Below are 13,527 nucleotides of genomic sequence, written 5' to 3' on the forward strand. Positions count from 1 at the left end.
AATAGGAAGTGGTCTTTAGCAGGATGGGTGAACAAATAAAATAGTCTGCTATGAAGTACACACCCCCTTATTGTGTTGCTACTTTGTAAAATGTCAGCCTGAGGCTATGTTTTATGGCATTGGAATATGACCACTGAAGTTTAACTCTACTCCCTCTGGTGGTTTCCAAAGGTGTATTACCGAAACTATAAAATAAAACAGTTGTAATTCTTCTCCTTATTGTAAGAAGCATCGATCGCCTCTGATTGTATATTATAACAAAGGGGCAGTCTATTACATAAACTTGTTGCATTTTATTCCTGATAATTACTGGAAGTTATTGAACAAGGCAGGGAGTTATAGCCAGTAAGTTCCTGCTTTAGCTGAGGAAGCATATCTACAGATATTTAGTGGGTCTAAACAGCTGTAAACAAGACATGTTGTTTTCAGTGCACTAGAAATTTATAATTGACAGTGCATTTAAGGTTATTTTAAGAATCACACTCCCAATTCCAGAAGTTTAGACTTAAATTATGAATTGTAGCAAAATTTCACACAACGTATATCATCTTTTTCTTAAAACCAATTTGATAGCACATAAAATGGCAAAAGTCAAGCCTTTTGGATTTACTATTTTACTTTCTTAGGACAAATTGGTTTTGTTAGTTTTAACTTAAATTTTTCATTTATAATGAACATATCATCTTTGGTCAAATTTATTTTTGCACTTGAAATAATTTTTATAAACTTAAACTGCTTTTTGTTTAGTACAAAAATTCTCTAATAATCAAAAATATAAAACTATTTTAAAATATCAAGACCACCATAAGAAAAGGAGACAAGTTAAAATAAAATATTTAATATATCTGCAATATTCACAATAAAAAAGGAGAAACACAAAAAATTAGAACTGATTAACAGTATATGTGTGTCTGTTTATGGATGTTTAGATTTTTCTCTTCTAAGTCATGGATAAGATTACATTTTTACCACAGTCAAAGAAATATAAATTGGGAATCAGCTAGTACCATTCACTATCTTATTGTCATAAAAGCATATAATTTGAATGTTCCCTGTCTGATAATGGAGGACTCACTGTTAGTAGACCAATAGCCCAGAGATAAAACTCTGAGAAAGTACTTTCAGTCACTAAAGAGCAAGCAAAAGCAGGCAGATACTCTGGAGAGATTACAGTTGAAAGAAGGAAAGGGCACTTGTTGAGTTACATATTTCAGAGTTTTTGTCTGTAGGCAAGCTGTAATCAGGGCCCCTTGAGGTAGATAAATTTGAGTAGAATATAAAAACTGATAGTGATTTCAAGGAACAGATAAGAGACAGTGGTTGGAAAGTGGGAAGAGAGAGTGCAAATGAGAAACAGAGAGCATGCTACAAGAGGCTCCTTACACTCAGTGTGTAAAATCCACTTATGTATTGAACTGGCCCTGAAATCACACATGTGTGAGGGGAGTTATAAGAATCCTAGACACCATTAAAAGAACTAGAGTTTCTAATTTCTTACTATTGCATATTAGATAGGAGCATGAGTACAGCTAAGCTTAACTGCCTATATAACAAGTATTATGACAAAAAAATCAATGCACAGAATTTTTAATTTCTCAAATGCATCATTTATAAGGGACATAATATAATCCACTATTACTAAACATACCAAAGGAAAGGAAACACCACCTATAGTCACATGAAAAATAATTTGTGATTATATCAAAATTATCCAGGTGTTGGAATTAGCAGAAAATATTTTTAAAGTAATTAATATAATTGTGCTCAGAAATGTAAAGAAAGGGCTAGGGATTTAGCTCAGTGGTTCCGGCGCCTGCCTTGCAAGCACAAGGTCCCGAGTTTGATCTCTGGTAGCAAAAAAAAAAAAAAAAAAAAAAAAAAAAAAAATAGTAAAGAAAATTATGGTGGTAATAAATTAGATACTGAAAAGTCTCAGCAAAGTAACACAAACTGTGAAAAGGGCCAAGTGGAAATGGAAAATCTTAGCAAGATTTAAAAACTATTAAAAAATGGTCAAATGGAAATTTGAGAGACTAAAATACATTTCTAAGAATAAATTAATGCCTGAGCATAGTGATGCATGCTGGTAATGCCAACATTCTGAGAGATGGTGGCAAGAAGATCACAAGAGCTTTCCTGACTTGAGCAGTTTAAGGAACTCACAGAGACTGTCTCAAACATGAACAAAAATAGCTGGTAACGTAGCTCGGTGAAAAGACCCTGGGATCAACTCCCAATACCACAAAAACAAAAAAGAAAAGAAAGATATTTACTGGGTGGATGCAATATAAAATGGAAGATAACAAAAGAAAAGTCTGTGATCATGAAGAAAGAGCCATAAAAATTATCCAACCTGTAAACAGAGATAAAAAATATTGAAAATAAGTTCACAGTCTCAGTGACCTAAGAGATAACATCACTATGTTAACTTGCATGTTATTTAAGTATCAGAAGGTGAAAAGAAGGCAAAATAGGTCATAAGATAAAACATTTGAGACAATCAGATTAAATTAGGTAAAAACCTAATTTTGAGACTCATGAAACAATCCAAGGAAGTTAGTGCAAAGAAAATCATATGAAAATATATCATGTAGTGTGGCCAAAATCAAGAGAAATTACTGAAAGCAAAGAAAGAAAAATGGTAAAAAGAAAATAGAAGGACTCATCTATACAAATTGCTGCTGATTTCTTAAGAGAAACAATGAAGACAGACAACATAATACTGACATTTTCAAATACTCAAAAACAAAACAAATTCATTGTAAAGAAATTTCTTCAACTTGAAAAGATACAAGATGGAAATTGAATGTTCTGAAAATAATAAAGAATAAGAAATATAAATATGTGAATAAATATGAAAGATTATTTTTCTTAATTATAATGCATGTGCCTATGTAAAGAAAAAGTATAGTATTTATCATGGGATTTGTAATACACATAGTTGTAATATATATGGCAACAATAGAATAAACAATTATTAAAACAAAATTATTAAATTTATCATAGTTTTAGGATAAGAAGTCAATGTATAGAATCAATCCTACTTTTAATACCCATTATCAAGAATTTGGGAAAAAATATTTTCAAAATGCAATTTCTTTTACAAAGTATCATGAAACATAAAATACTCTATTTGTAAACTGACAGAAATATATGCAAGATGTATGCTCTATAAACTATAAATTGATGCTTAGAAAAATATGAAATTTAACATCCTTGAAAATAGAAATATAGACCATGTTTGTGGATCATAAACACAAATACAAGATGTGTTTAAAAAGCCAATTCCACCAGATATACTTATATCACCAGATTTTTGGGTAGACTTTGTTGTTTCAAAAATATATGTTGTATTGAAAATTACCTGGAAAAATCCAAGACAGTTTTGCAAAAGAAAAAAATGTTAGAGGTTTTATGCCACCTTCTTTCAAGGCTTATTATAAAGCTATAGGAATCGATACAATATGCTACTGGCTTCCAAAAAAATAAATCAAACAGAATAGAGTCTATGATAGACACATATCATATAATCTATTGACTTTTGACAAAACCATCAATGCAAGCTAATAGGGAAAATAAAATTTTTGAATAAATGAGGCAAGAAAAACTTCGTATTCCTATGGGGAAAATGATTCCCTCATACCTATTTCACATTGCCGGCAATAATTAATTCAACTTGAAGCCACAGCTCCAAAGTAAAAAGAAGTACAACTTTAAGACTTTTAGTAGAAAATTTGGAAGGATATTTTTGTGAGTTAGATTTCAGAATAAGTTTCTTAGACATGTCACAAAAGCCATAGTCATAAGAGAAAACTGTGATTAATTTAATTTCATTAAAAATGAAACTTGTTCATCAAAACTCACAATTAAGTAAATGAGAATGCATTTGTAAGCTGAAAGAAAATATTTGCAAAGTACAATGAAATAAATAACTCATATGCAGAATATTTAAAGAACATTTGTAACTCAAAAATGAAAGCAAAATAATGTGTTTTTAAAAGGCACAAGACTTAGACATTTCAACAAAGAAGATATGCAAATAGCATATAAATATATTAAAACTGTTCAAAATCATTAGTTGTCTAGAAAAAAATGTAAATTAAGAATATACCATTACACAACCTTCTCAATAGTTGCAATTAATAACCTAACAGCACCAAATTTTGACAAAGATATAAAATAACTACTTTCATATGTTTTGGTACAAGTGTAAAATAACACTAAAACCATCCATTTCTTATGAAAGTTTACGTACATGCACTACAACCTGGAAATATATAATCACAAAAAGACATGGAATGCTCAAAAAGCTTTATTCATAACTGAAATCTGGAACCAACTAAGGTTTTCATCACAAGAAAATTTGATAGACAAACTGAGGTACATTCACACAATGTAATTCTACTCAGTAGTAAGAGAATGAACTTCTCATAAATACATCGTGATGAATTTCAATAGTATTAATTTGTATGAAGAAAGTCTTACACAAAAGAATAGAAAATCTCTACTAATTTTATATGAAGTTCTAGAGTAGGCCAAACCTATAATAGAATAAAATCAGAAGATGCTTTGTTGATCTGTGACACCTAAGAACTGACTTTTAAGAGTCACAAAGAAACTTTCTGTAGTAATGCTATGTCTTACTGGAGGCTTGGATTTGAAGGGTATGAATTTGCAAAATATCAGCAAACATTTGCAAAAGATCTCACTAATTCCCTGTCAGTTTTTTCTATAAAGAATATATATATCCACATACTGAATTCCAGTTAATGATATTCATGATGAAATGTTTAGGGATAAAGTTCATCACATCCAATTTTTGTTCAGACACATCAAAAATAAGGTATTTTGACAGATCAACAGAAGGTGGATCAGTAAATAAATATGTAACAAAGGAAATGTAATAAAATTTTATTACAAAATTTAGGTAGCAGGTATATGGCTACTTGCTGTATAATTATATTTTCCTGTGTGCTTCAAATGTTTTCATACACAATTTTGGAAATATACATGGTTGTTGAGACAAGGATTTTTGGTTATTTATTACTAATTAATAAACTATTAGTAAACTTTGTGGCTTAAAATAACAGCCACTTTATTTTACCTTATGATTTTTAGAATCAGGGAATTACAGACAGCATTTGAGTTGATAATACTTCTGCTTCCATATATTGTTGTCTAGGGTCACTGTCATATTCATAATCATACATTCATAATCTGGAGGGTGCAAGACTGTTTCAAGCAAAAGTCTAGTTTCTTTTTTCTTTTCTTTTTTTTTTTTTTTTGGTACCGGGGATCGAACTCAAGTCCTTGCGCTCACGAGGCAGGCGGTGGAACCACTGAGCTAAATCCCCAGCCCAAAACTCTAGTTTCTTGATAGGACCAACTTGAGGTCTGGGCATATCTGCGATGCTCTCCATGTTCAAGTTCTTTCCAGCCGTATAATTGGACTTCTTATATGACAGAACAGGGTTTTTAATGCCCATAGTAAAACCTCTCTTGAAGATTAGGCCATCCTATTCTATTGAATCATGAATAGACCAGAACCTGCCCCTGAGCAACACAGATAAAATCCACCCCCATAAATTTGCCCCCAGCCCAATAGGCACCTGTGGATTCCACACCCTGGACATAGCCACCCACAAACTTCAAGCCTCTATGTTTTCTTTCCCTTCTACACAGGGTGGCAGAGATGCCCACCTAACAACCTACTTGATCTTGAATAAAGCCAATCCTGCGGGAGAGAAGGTAAGCCCTAGAGAGGTGAAATAAAAGACTGGGTTGGCAACACTAGCACCAAGAAAATCCCACAGCTAATAGGAACTACAAAAGCAGTGTGTGGTTTTACTCTGAAAGAAGAAACTCAATGCAGAGCCCACCATATTGTCAGAGAGTGTTTAAACAGGTGCAATTTGGAGAACAATTTAATTGTTTAAGACTGACCCACAGAACTACTACAGAACTACTCCACTTTAAGGTTTCCAATGTCACCCTCCTATAGTGACTGAGGGAGACAGCCATGGAGAGGGTGTGGACTAGACATAGAGTACCTGACAAGTTTAAACCCAGGCCTAGAAGGACACTGGCCCAACGCTCTGCGGGGAAAAGCCAGGCCTGGTGAATGTTGCTTTCAGAGGATGCTAGATATGAAAGTTCTGTAATTAAGTCCAGCAATCTGTTTGAACTCCTGGCCCTTTGCCTACATCTAGCAGAGACCAGTGGTCTGATGGCTTTCCTCATCTACAAACATGAGCAAGCACACATGCTGGCTTCAATGGTTGCCAAAATTTAGAGCATATAAGAACTAGTGAAGAAGAAAGGCATCTCACAGGCCAGACCACACAGCTAGGTGGACAAAATTGTGACTTGGTGAATTCCAAGACCACAGGATCTGGAAAAAAAAAACATGCATTAAAAAACACAGAGGATTTTTTATTGAACTTTCATTTTATTCTATGTTTTGTTTTTTAATTTTGGGTGTTTTCTTTTTTCCTTTGTATCTTTTAATTCTTTTTTGCTTCTCATTCTTTGTAACCTTTATTTTTCTGGGTTTTTTTTCTTTTTTTCCTCTTTCTTATTTGTTCTTTTCTGTTACTTTTGGGGGGGAGGGTACCGGGGATCGAACTAGGTGGCAGCACCACTGAGCTAAATCCCTGGCCCTCGGTTATTTTTACCTAATATGATTAATTTCTTTTTGTTCCTAAATAAAATTCTTTATCTCACCTTTCCTCATTCTCATCTTCTATTGATTAATTTTTCATATTCTACTTTTTCATTTGCTAGTTCACCACCCCCTTTGTCCTTGGTAATATAATTATTATGCTTTATGAATCTTTAGATTGTTATTCAACTCTATGATATTATGGTTGAAGATTGTTATATTGTATAGTTGTGGCATTTAGTAGATTTTTTTTCCTGGTGGTGTATGCCTGTAATCCCAACACTCAGGAGGTTGAGGTGGGAGATTTCTGTGAGGTCAAGGTCAGTCTAGACTACATGTCAATATCTTGTCTCAAAAAACCAAAACAAAAACAAAAGGTATAATCATAGATCTCTTTTCTATGGTTAATGTTCATACATTACTGGTAAGGCATGTCAATATCCAGTTTGTTTTTGATCCTCTTAATGTTTCTGATTTTACTGCTGGTGCCAAGGTGGCATATATGTTGCTACTAATTGATTTTATCTGTATGTCAGTATCTGGATCACATTTGTGTCATTAACAGTACTATGGTTGGGCTGGGGATTTAGCTCAGTGGTTCTGCTGCCTGCCTCGAAAACAGAAGGACCAGCGTTCTATCCCCAGTACCAAAAAAAAAAAAGAAACCCCAAAAAACCAAAAAGACAGTACTATGGTCCATTCCTGGAGAACAGGGTGCTGGGCCAAATACACTGAAGCTTCCCCTCTAAATCAACAGACTTATTTGGATCTTGGCATAGAACCCAAGGCCTATAGTTAGCCACACCCATACTGCATCACTGAAAAACAAACACTGACTTAAGAGTTCTGCACACTAGAAACAAAGTCTGCCTCTATAATTAACCCTCAGCCTCGACACAAAACTAAAACAAACAAACAAACAAACAAAAAAAAAACAATAGCAACATGAGAAGACAAGGCAACAAAATGCTTCCAAAACCTCCCAACTCCTCCAAAGCTAATTCACAGGGCATTGAGGGGGAGGAAATCAAAGGCACATATCTAAATTATTCAAAAGTATAACAGAGGAGATAAAAAAGATCAATAAAGTGTTTGGTGAACTCAAAGAAGATATAACAAAATAGATAATTGACTTTAACAAAACAGTGAGTCTATAGAAGATTCTAATAAAAAGCTAGCTGAGCTAAACAAAATGATACAAAACATGAATGACAATCTTAGCAAAGAATTAGAGTCCAAAAGGAGGCACCAAACAGAAATTCAGAAGACTAAAAGAATGTTTTAAAAGTATGGGCAGCAAAAGCAACCAATATGAAGACAGTGTCCAAACAAAAATGTACGGCCAATGTCGATGCCCAATTATTCAGACATATCTTAAAAGCAACAAGCAAACTTGGAAAACTGGATTCAACAGCTGTTAGATGATGCAAAGAAGATGAATATAAGATTAATTGAAATTAGTGAAAACACATGAGATAGCACAAAAGGTATAAAAAACCTATTTACAGAAACAAAAGCAAAAACTTTTCAAAATATAGGAAATGAATTTAACATACAGGTAAATGAGACATATAGGAACCAATTAGCCATCATCAGAAAAGAAACTCTCCATGACACATCAGTGTCAATGTCCCAGGAGTCTAATATAAGGACTTCTTAAAAGCTGGTGGAGAAAAGCAAAAAATCACTTATAAAGCCATGAGAATTGCAGGGGACTTCTCAACACAAAACTTAATGGTCAAGAGAGCTTGGAGTGAGAGTTTCAAGCCTTGAAAAGAAACAACATCAAACCCAAAGTGAAATATCCTGCAAATCTTTCAAATTTAATGGGAAATGAGATTATTTCAATGATAAGAGCACCTACAGAAATTCATGACCACCAAAGTCGCACAACAAAAAATCTCAAGGATATCCTAGAAAGAGACAAAATTTCTAATATAATTCATCCACCAGGCAGGGTGAGCACTTAAGTAGAAGTAGAAAAAAAGAGAAACAACAACAGAAAAACAATTCAATGACATGAACTCTCAATGTGAATTCTCACAATTCCCAAACAAAAGGAATCAGATTTGTGGAAGGGATCCAGAAGCAAAATTTAATACTATGTACACAAAAACACACATTTAACTCAAAAACATATTCATACCCTAAAAATCAAAGGATGGAAAATAGTATTTCATTTAATGAGAACTTCAAAGAAAGCAAGAGTAGCTATCTCATTTTCAGACAATTTTGCAAGCCAAAATTGATCAGAAATTACAAAGAAAGTGATAATATATTGGTTATGAGAACAATTTAGCAGAAAGAGGTAATAACAATAAACATTGCACTGAGCACCAGTGCATGCAACTTCATAAAGCAAACCTTACTGGTTATAAAAGGTCAAATAAACAACACAATTAGAGTGGGAAGCTCAATATCCCACTGTCACCAACATATAAACTAGAAAAAATTAAACAAAGAAATATCACAATTGAACAAATCCTTCAAGCAAACACACTTGATAGATATCTACAGAGCATTCTATCCAGAAACAACAGAATAAATATTCTTCTTAATAGCATATGGAACATTTTCCAAAATAGACCACATACTAGTGAATAAAACATGGTTATGTAAATGTAAAAGAAATGAAATAATCCCATGCATATTATCAGATCTAGCACAATGAAGCTAGAAAAGAATGGAAAAAGTAATTATAGTACTATGCAAAAGCAGGAAATTACCTAATACCTTTTCAAAAAATCAATGTGTCGCAGAAAAAAAAATCAAAGAAGAAATTATATAGTTCCTAGAATCAAATGATAATTTCAAGACAACATACCAGAATTTATGGGACGCAATGAAAGCAGGCCTAAGAGGTATGTATATAAATGCCCACATCAGAAAAATAGAGCAAACCCAAGTAAATGACCTAGGACAGTCCTAGAATAACAAGAATATTCCAAACCCAAAGCTAGTACAAGGAAAAAAATTACATAAAGACTGAGCAGAAATTAATGAAATGAAGACCAAAAAATTAAAAAGAATCAATAAACCAAAGAGGTGGTTCTTTGAAAGAATAAACAAAATAGACATACCTTTAGCCAATCTTACGAAAAAAGGAAAGAAAAGACCCAAGTTAGTGCAATTAGAAACAAAAAAGGTGCAATCACTACAGATACTGCCAAATCCCAGAAGATTGTTAGCAACCACTTTGAAAACCTGTACTCCAATAAATTTGAGAGTTCATAAGAAATAGTTACATTCCTAAATACATATGAAATTATTAAAACTGAATTAAGAATATTTTGAAAACCTAAATAGTCCAATAGCAGACAAAGAAAGCAAAGTAGTAATTAAAAAAAAAACTACCAAGAAACACTCAGAGCCTATGGATTCATTACTGAAATTTGCAAGAACTTTAGAGAATATCTTATCCTAATAGTTCACAAATTCTTTATTGAAATTGAAAGGGAAGGAGTACTCCCAAAGCTATTCCTGGAAGTTAACATTACCCTAACCACAAAAGTAGACACAGACCCCAAAAAAGAAAACTAAGGGCCAATCACTTTAATGAACATATATGTGAAACACTCAACAAGATTCTGGCAAACAGAATGCAACAAATCATCAAAGAGTTCACACATTATGAAAAAGTAGACATCATCCCAGGGATATAAATATGGGTGAACATATATAAATCAAAAATATAATATGTCACATAAACAGAAACAAAGACAAAATTCACATGACCATCTCAGGAGATTCAGCAAAAGGCTTTGACAGAATCCAACTGTCATTCATGGTAAGAAAAAAAATTGAAGAAAATAGGTATAGGAAGATATTATTTCAATCTGGTAAATGCCATTTATGAAAAACCTTTGCCAACATCATGTGAAATGAGGAAGCTCAGGAAGCTTTCCTTCTAAAACTGGGAACAAGACACCAATATCCATTATCACCACTCCTATTCATGATATTACTTGAAATATTAGCCATAGCAATCAGGAAAGAGAAAGAAAAAAAAGAGAATATGTATAGGAAAGGAAGAAGTCAAATTGCTAATATTTACAGATGACCTGATCTTTCAGATAAAAGGGCCAACATTCCAACAAAAGATTCTTAGACTTAAAAACCACAGAGTACTACTTAGTCATAAAAAATTAGAAATTAGAGACATTTATAGATAAATGGATGCACATTGAGGTGATACTCTTCAGTGAAATAAATAGCACACACGTGTAAATACCGAATAGTTTCTCTAGTGTGAGAAACTGAAAGTGTAAATAAGGACTAAGAGGTATAATAGATAATGTGAAATAGGAAGAAAAGGGGCAAAGGGAAGGGGAAGTGGGAGGGATAGAGTAAAAGTAAGAAGGGAATGGAATTAATATGAGAAAAAGAAAAAATGGAAACAAAGTCTTTGTAGATACGGAGGGGTGTATGGGTTGAAAGGAGGGCAGGGGAATGGGGAAAAATAAGAACCAAGATGGATTATATGAAGGTGCAAATTTCCAATGATGAATGTCATTATATTGTATACCTTATATGTAGCAATAAAATTAATTTTAAAAAGCATTAGTAGATAGACTGACAGTCTCAAGGCTTGCATAGGAATAGAAGCCTTAATGTTTAATAACATAAGGAATACAAATGATTTAAGTTAATATGTTATTTTTTCTGTGTTAACTTTTAAGTATATATTAGGCTCCAAAAGTTTTACTTAAGTTGGCTTATAGATAAATAAACACTGAAGACATTATCTCAAATGCCTGTGGTTCATATAGTTTAACAATAGGCTAATTTAAATCATCTAGTAAAAGTAAAGATGATTTTAAAGTTGGTAATATATTTCCATCCAGGTTGTTAGATAACCAAGATAATATCAAAGATCAGCCTTATAAATCCAATGTCAATTATCATGTGTACCATAAATTAAGAGTATTTTTGGTCCAAGATATTATATTATATGTTATTATATATCATTTATATATTTATATAATACATATTATACATTATTATTTATAAAATGTGTTTTTAATAAAATGGAGTACTACTCAGCCATAAAAAATGAGAAATTAGAGACATTTATAGCTAAATGGATCCACATTGAGGGGATACTCTTAAGTGAAATAAATAGGACACACATGTATAAATACCAAATAGTTTCTCTGTTGTGAGAAACTGAAAGTGTAAATAAGGACCAAAATGTATAATAGATAATGTGAAATAGGAAGAAAAGGGGCATAGAGAAGGGGAAGTGGGAGGGGTAGGGGAAAGGTAAGAAGGGAATGGAATTAAAAGGGGAAAATGCAAAAATGGAAACAAAGTCTTTGTAAATAGGGAGAGATGGAGGGGTTGAAGGGAGGGCACGGAAAGGGGGAAAAATAAGAACCAAGAGAGATTATGTAAAGGTGCAAATTTCCAATGATGAATGCCATTATCTTATATACCTAAAATGTACCAATAATTAAAATAAATAATTGATAATGCAAAATAGAAAGAAAAGGTCCAAAGGGATAGGGGAAGTGGGAGTGGTAGGGGAAAGAAAAGAAGGGAAAGGAAAAATTATGAGAAATGGAAAAAATGGAAACAAAGACTTTGTAAATAGGGAAGGGTGGAGGGGTGAAGGGAGTGCAGGGAATGGGGAAAATATAAGAACCAAGATACATCATGTAAAGGTACAAGTTCCCAATGAGAAATGTAAATGTATTGTATACCTAAAATGTACCAATAAAAGAAATTTTAAAAACCCACATTCACCATGTAGTAGTATATAATATCAACACAATAAATGAATATCTTTCTTATACACCAATAATGAGCCAATTGAGAAAGAAATTAAGAAAACAATATTATTCATAGTATTACCAAGAAAAATTAAATACTTAGGTCTTAAGCTTAACCAAGGAAGTAAAAGAATGAAAACTACAATAATCTTAAAAAAGAAATCAAAGAGGATGTCAGAAATAAGAAGATATTCCCTGCTTCTGGATAGGCCAAACCAACATAGGCAAAATGGACATACTTCCAAAACTGGCATATATGTTTAACACAATCCCAATCAAAATAGAATTCCTCACAAAAATAGAGAAAGCAGTCCTAACATTAATATAAAACTAAAATACAGAATAGTGAATGTAATCTTGGATTACAAGAACAAAACAGAAGACATCAAATCTCCGATTTCAGGTTATACAAAGTAATAAGAAGAAACAGCATGAACTGGCACAAAAACAGACATGTGGCACAGAACAGATGATGCAGAAGTGATCCCAGGGGCATTCAGTCATCTAATTTTCAAAAAATAGGCCATAAACATACACTGGAAGAAAGATAACCTCTTTAACAAATTGTGCTGGAAAAATTGGCTGTCCACATGCAGAAGATTGAATTTAGACCCACATCTCTCATTATGTACTAAACTAAGATAAAAATGGATCAAATATCTATATTGAAATAGAAACATTTACTCTGCTGGAAGACAAAATAGGTAAAACTCTTGAAGACATGGGCGTAGGCAAAGACTTTCTGAATATAACCCCAATGACACAAGAAGTATAATCAAGAATCAACAAAGGGAATCACATCAAATTAAGAAGGTTTTGCTCAGCAAACAAAAGAGACAACCTACAGAATGGAAAAAATTGCCAGCTATTTCTTGGACAGAAGATAAATATCTTGAATATATAAAGAAATCAAAAATTAGGCATCTCCAAAATAAAAGGCGCAATCAATAAATGGGCAACTGAAGTGAATAAACACTTCTCAGAAAAAGAAGTACAAATGGCCAATAAATACATGAAAAAAAAATGTTCAATGTCACTGTCCATTAGAGAAATGCAAATTTCCATCCAAGATTCCATTTTACTCCAGAAAGAATG

The sequence above is a fragment of the Heterocephalus glaber genome, unplaced genomic scaffold (assembly GCF_053883595.1).
Source record: "Heterocephalus glaber isolate CG9 unplaced genomic scaffold, H.glaber_assembly_v1.0 deba00001729, whole genome shotgun sequence".
Lineage (NCBI taxonomy): Eukaryota > Metazoa > Chordata > Mammalia > Rodentia > Bathyergidae > Heterocephalus > Heterocephalus glaber.